General features: G+C 37.0%; 1 pseudogene; it reads right to left on the bottom strand.

Moving 5' to 3' along the window:
- Positions 1-926: 926 nt before the first annotated feature.
- Positions 927-2,203, bottom strand: LOC148162263 (RNA-binding motif protein, X chromosome-like; annotated as a pseudogene).
- Between the last annotated feature and the right edge of the window lie 4,338 nt (positions 2,204-6,541).

Raw genomic sequence — 6,541 nt, 5'->3', positions numbered from 1 at the left:
ACTATGATAATTTCATCATGTACACAATTTTACCAACATTTTTTTCTTATTTTATAGACATATGTTGATGTTATCTTAAATAGCTGCAGCTAGAAAAAATACAAACTTTTCTATACAAGACTAAACAAAAAATTTAAATGAAGAAAGAAATTGGTGCATAAGCCATGTTTGATTCTATAGACGAAAACAGGAGGGAGTTTGCTAAGAATTTTCTGTGGCCCATTAGGATTCTCAGTAAATAATTCACAGCAGTTGTCTTCAAACATTTTTGCTCATGTACCACTAAGACTTTTGAAAAACTAATTTACTCTCTCTCTCTCTCTCTTTTTTTTTTTTTTGGTTTTGGCCAAGCTTTTTATTTAGTATTCTGTAGTTGCTTACCACACACTTAAATGGTCTTATTGGGGTAGGGGAAAGGGAAGGTTCTTGTAGATTCCCAAGGAAATGTCAGAAAGGCAAAATATGGCATTATCCATTTGCTTTTTTGGGTTTACTGGGTGAATAGCACTTTCCTTATATAAGCATCTGATCTCAGGTTTTTCATACTGAGAACATTGAGATTTCAGTTGAAGACACTCTGTAATCCTAGAGTAGCATACCCCGACAACCCTCTAATAGCTAGCTTGTTTGTATAGGCAGAAGGATTCACCTCTCCATTTTAGATGGCTAGATGTTTGTGGGAGGTCTTAGAATTGCTTTGCCTCATTTACTGGGAAAAATCAGATATAGGAAGTGGCCTTTAGGGACACTTTTAACTTGAAAATTACACTAGTACACAAGTCAAGTCTTAACACATTTAACATTTGCTTATTGAAAGCAATGTCATAAAGTCAAATAAGATTAAACAGGTTTTACTTTTTTTTACCTCACAAGAACATAAAAATTATGGAATGGGAACTTAACAGGAAATTTTTAAAAAAAGTAACACAATTTTTCCTTTTAGTAGTCCTTGGGTAGTTATGACAGAAAAGGTTCCACTTTTTTGTTTGTTTCTTTGAACAGGGATTTTGGTCCAAAGTTTTGTTTGTTTTTAATATCTGCTTCTGCCTCCCCCTCTATCAGATCGGCTTCCTCCACGGCCACCACCTCTTGGTTCTCCGTGGCTTGAACTGCTGTAGGAATCACGTGGAAGAGGGTACCCCCTTTCCATAGAAGGAGGAAGCCCTCTTTCTTGTCTGCCAACCCGATCACGACCACTTGAGTAGAGATCACTTCGGCTGCTTGAGTAACTGTCTCGACTTCCACCATATCTGTCACGTGAGCTGCTGTAATCATCATAGCAACTGCTTCCACCATAAGATAGCGGGGGCCCTCGTGTAGGTGGAGCACTACATGAGTTACCATAACTCTCATATGAATCTCTGTAAGAACCTCCACTTGGATGATCTGAATAGTCACGATCATGACCATAGCCATCTCTATCACTATAGCCTCTCGATGGGTAGTCATCACATGAACTGGAATGACCATAATCACGGTAAGTATAATCTCTTGGTGGTGGTGCATAATCTCTTGTATCACGAGAACTTGGGTAATCTCTGCTTGAATAGCTGTCTTTAGTAGAGTATCCATCATCTCTTGGGGACAAATAAACATCTCTACGAGAAGGCAGGGGTTCCCGTTGAGGTGGGCCTCTGTAACTATCTCTTCCGCGTGACACAGGAGCTCTTCCTCCCATTCCACTGCTGCTGCGAACTGGTCCTGAAGGGGCAGATCTTTTAGGAAGATCTTTTTACTAGAAGTGGTCCCCTGGAAGAACTCATGTTAAAATTCATGGAATAGCCACCATCATCCATGTGCCCTCCACGTGAGGGAGGTCCCCTGGTTCCTCCACTTCCTCCTCTTCCACCTCTAAGACCTCTTGGAGGGCCTCTGCTTCTTGGAGGTGGAGGTGGTCCACGTCTACCACTTTCAAATGATGGTTTAGTGGCCTGTTCTACTTTGATGGCTTTTCCATCTAAGGACTTTCCATTCATGTCTCTGGCTTCATCCTTAGCATCTGCTGGGCTCTCAAAGGTGACAAAAGCAAATCCTCTTGATTTGTTGGTTTCACGATCTTTCATCAATACAACTTCCACTATTCGTCCATATTTGCCAAATACTGCTTCAAGGGCTTTTTCATTTGTTTCTGTATTGAGGCCAGCAATGAAAAGCTTTCCTGGGCGATCTGCTTCAACCATTTTTTTCCCCCTGGTGAGACACGGAGGGGTGACGACCATTCCAAGCTCCTACGAACTTGCGGGCAGGGGCTTCGTAGCAGCTCAGCACGAGGGAGTGCCAGCGGTTCCAAGAACGGAAGAGGGAAGCCGCTAGCACTACTGCGCAACGAGCCTCTCTCACGTTTTTTTAAGTTGACATCAAAATTTTCATTATAAGCTCATACTTATGATAGAGTTACAAAATAAATACATTATAAATGTTGAAATTTAAATATAAAATTGTTAAATCATTCTATTAAACGTATCTAATGGAATCTGAATACTATGATTTGAAAGCTGCCATCATTACAAAAACAGTAGATGACATGAATTTCCTTTGCGATATTAAATTTTTCAGTTTATTTTTTCTCTGTGAATTTGTTTCTGTTCTATATCCCCCAAAGAATTTTATCCTTTAATATATTTTTATGTTTAAAAGTATTTTATTGATTATCCTATCATCTTTCTGTGCAACACAATTATGCATATAAAATGTAACTTAATATTTTATTCCTGACTACAAAACTCTAAGAATCAAAAATTTCTTCTCAATCAAGTTATAATAATTATCACTAATAAACTATTGATCAAAATAATATAAATAAATCACAAACTTTAATAGTACTTAACATAAAAAAGTTCATTAGAATAGCATCCCTTAATGAGATAGATAGATCTAGGTGTTTTTTTCCCCATTAGTTCATGAATTCATGGATGAATACTACTCATTGCTACCATTAGCAATGCTTGTCATCAATTTCCCTTATTATTATCATCTTCTTAAAAAGATGTGAGTATTTAACTTAATGAGTGATGCAGGACTTACATGTATAAAACAGTCAATGTCAAAACAATCAGCCCAAATAGAACCATCCTTTTGTTAGAAAAAGTTTAACTCAAAGTGTTCATACATATCTCAACCTCACAACATCACACTGGATTTGCATTTAGATAGTAAATTAATGGATGATAGATAGATAGATAGACAGATAGATAGATAAAGTCACAAAATTTTGACGTGAGTTTTGGTCTGGATGAAATAAGGTCCCACTGCATTCAGTTCTTCACTTAAGTTCACTTTGCTTTTCTTTCACAGTACCTGCCTTTAGCAGCAATGTGCTCTTTTAGATACATTGGGGATGGAAAAGTCAAGGTCATTAATTGAAAATTGCATCACACACCCCCATCCTAGAATATATCAGAATTCAGGACATTTCAACTCAGGCCAAATATCACACTTTCCAATCTCATACTCTGTCCTTAACAGAAATATGTACAAGACAGGGATAACAAGAAAAGTCTATTCTTGTCCTTTAGGGATGACAATATTTTGAATATCTCGAGAAGTTTTTAAATTCTGTGTGATGATCCGTTAAAATGTATAGTTTTCCAGTGGGAGAACAGTGAGCAAACAGGTGAATTGCCCTCAGATGCTTTCTTGGGAAGATCAATTTTAGAAGAAGGCATATATAAAGTTGAGGATCTCGAAATGTATTCCTTGAAATTATTGGTGCCCAATTATCACTAAGAAAGACTGTGTATTCCCACAAAGGCATTCTCTGGTATGAAACTTACTCCAGAAAGAAGACTCCACCTCTACCCCCTAAGAATAGATTCTATTTCCATGATGACAGTCTTTATTTCCTCATCTCAGCATAGACCCATCTCTGATTATCAACCTTAACAATGTGTCATGCACTCTAAATCTATTGTATAATTTAACCCTTCCAATTCTTCTAGATCTTTAAATTGGGATTATTATTCACAATGTAAATCTATGTGGCTCAAGGGGGGTAAGTAAATTGTTCATGATTTTGTTAAAAAGAAAAGGCAACCAAATTTGCCTGACCCCAACAATATGTACCCCCAAGTCCTTCACCACTTTAAACAATGAAGAGGTTGTGCTTTATAATTTTTGAGCAATCTACAGCTCTAACATTCTAGACCCTAGAAGAACAGCTGGGATAGAGCTCCGGAGGGCTCTTAATGACACTGGCATTTTAGCTTGAAAATAAAGCCAATACTTGACTCTATTTGAAAATGTTAGCTCATCTTTCTGAAACTCCTTACTCAACATGGCCATCAAATTTGAGTAGCATTAACATTTCTTACTTTAAGTACTTAAAAAATAGTAACATGGTCCCCAGATTTTTTCCACCTGGCTCTCTCCAGTTATGCTCGTCAATACAATTTTTTTCAAGTGGAATTTTTAAGACTTATCACTGTATAATTCCTACAGCTATTGATTTCTTTGAATAGTGAAGAATTTGCTGCTGGAAAACCCTCCCCATTGTGTGTGGATATGTGTGAGTATAAGTGTGTTGACGGAATCTGGTAAGTAAGGTGGGGAAGAAAACATTTGTTTAATTTTTGTCCTCTCACCTAAAAAATATATTTTGCCTTGAGAGATTCTCATAACACAGCAGTCACTTCTGTGCTCTGCTCTTTTCAGAAAGAATGACACACTAATTTTCACTTCAAAGCCTGGCAGTTTGTAAGCTTGTCTTACAACATTAATTTTGGGAGCCATCTTCCAATGTCTTTCAGGGAGACGTTAACAGTCAACTGTATTTGGCTTGTGAAAATAGAGAAAACCCTTCTAAAAAATAGAAAATAAAAAGAAAGAAAAATGAAGCCTTAACTGGTTAAAAATCAAAATGCTTAATTCTGGTGCATTATGTATCAATAAAAAGTAAAAAAACAACTTGGAAAAAAAAAACAGAAAAAAAATGACATAGAGTTTAAAACTTTTTGTTATGTTTTAGACAAATACTATCAGGATTTGGCTTATAGAAAGTGGGATTGTTAGACACACACACACACACACACACACACACACACGATGTCTATTGTTTTGTTCCAGAATTGAAAGCAACCTGAACTTTTAGAGGCTATTTTAAAATATTTACTCTATTTAAAGTCTTGGCAGAGCTATAAACTTCATTACTATATGTCATTTTCTAAATACACATGTAAACACATTTAAAGAAAGAATAAGAAACACATTCTTATCATACAGATGTTCCCTTGCTGCTGTTTCTGTGATCCTCCACAATTTCTTCCTCATGCTCTCCTAAGATGCTGCTCCCTAGCTGAAACCAGTATGGGGCTTTCACGTGGGCCAAGAAGAAATTCACTTTGGGGTCCAAATCCCACCACCTCCAACTTAGGTTCTTGTTCTCACACACCTTTTAGGAATCTTTGAGTCCAAAGGGCCCTCTCCTTCTTGCTCAGTAACTTCGGCGCCGTCTATGTGTCATGACTTGACACTTGGTTTTTATGGATTATGCCATGTAAAACCCCAACAAGCCTATGAGGGAGATAATATAAGAAACTGGCTAAAGATATAAAGTAAATTATACATGGTCACACCATTTAAATTTTGGAAACAAAATTTAACTCTACAAGTTGCAGACTATAACGATTGTACTCCATCCATCCTGTGGTACTACCTCTCATATTGATAATCCAGGAACATGGAATTAGGGATTCAAATATGTTAATTCTATTTTCAGCTCCATTGCTGCCTTTGGTCTTGGTAAAATTAATACTGTGAGCCTCTGGATCCTTAGTTTAAGAATATACCCAGTGAGGTATATATACCCAATGAGGCATTTGGCTGACTCAGTTGGTAGGGCATGTGATTCTTGATCTCAGTGCTGTGAGTTCAAGCCCCACATTGGGTGTAAGAGCTTACTTAAAAATAAATAAATAATTTAATTAATTAAAAAGAGCTAAATTTAAAAAAATTCTTTGGGGCACCTGGCTGGCTCAGACAGTAGAGCATGTGACTCTCTGATCTCAGGGTTGTAAGCTCAAGCCCCACATTGGGTGTAGAGACTCCTGAAATATAAAATCTTTAATATATATTGAATGATTTTTATGTCCTCCTCCATTTCTTGCTATTGCTATTATTACTACAATTTATGGAGTACTAAGTAGTTACTTACATTAGCTAAAATTGAGACAATATGCACATTGATTTGCAAACATGGTATTTACTCCTTGTAGCAAAACTTTGAGAAATTATTGATTTAGAGATGATGAATCTGACATTATGCTGTTTATCTAAAGTGTCATAACTCTGAGAATTAGAACCAGAATTCAAACTGAAGCTTGTCTGACCAGAGTATCTAGACTCTTACTCATAGTCTCCCCCTGCCCTATTCTAGGATTCCTTGAAACAGGGGTTCAGTAAATGAAAAAGGGGTGGACACCCTGGAAGGCCCACAGTGGGGTAGAAATTGAATGGTGCTTCAGTGATCAGTTATCTCATGAACAGGGGTGAAGAGCAAGGGGAAACCAATTAGAATAATGGCTTATTCTCAGAAACAAGCCTAACA

Source organism: Eumetopias jubatus, unplaced genomic scaffold (assembly GCF_037043125.1).
Source record: "Eumetopias jubatus isolate StellerSeaLion01/CBP00866 unplaced genomic scaffold, mEumJub1_p1.0 scaffold_16, whole genome shotgun sequence".
Classification (NCBI taxonomy): Eukaryota; Metazoa; Chordata; class Mammalia; order Carnivora; family Otariidae; genus Eumetopias; species Eumetopias jubatus.
Note: the sequence above shows the minus strand (reverse complement) of the source record. Positions and strands in the feature narration are given on the sequence as shown.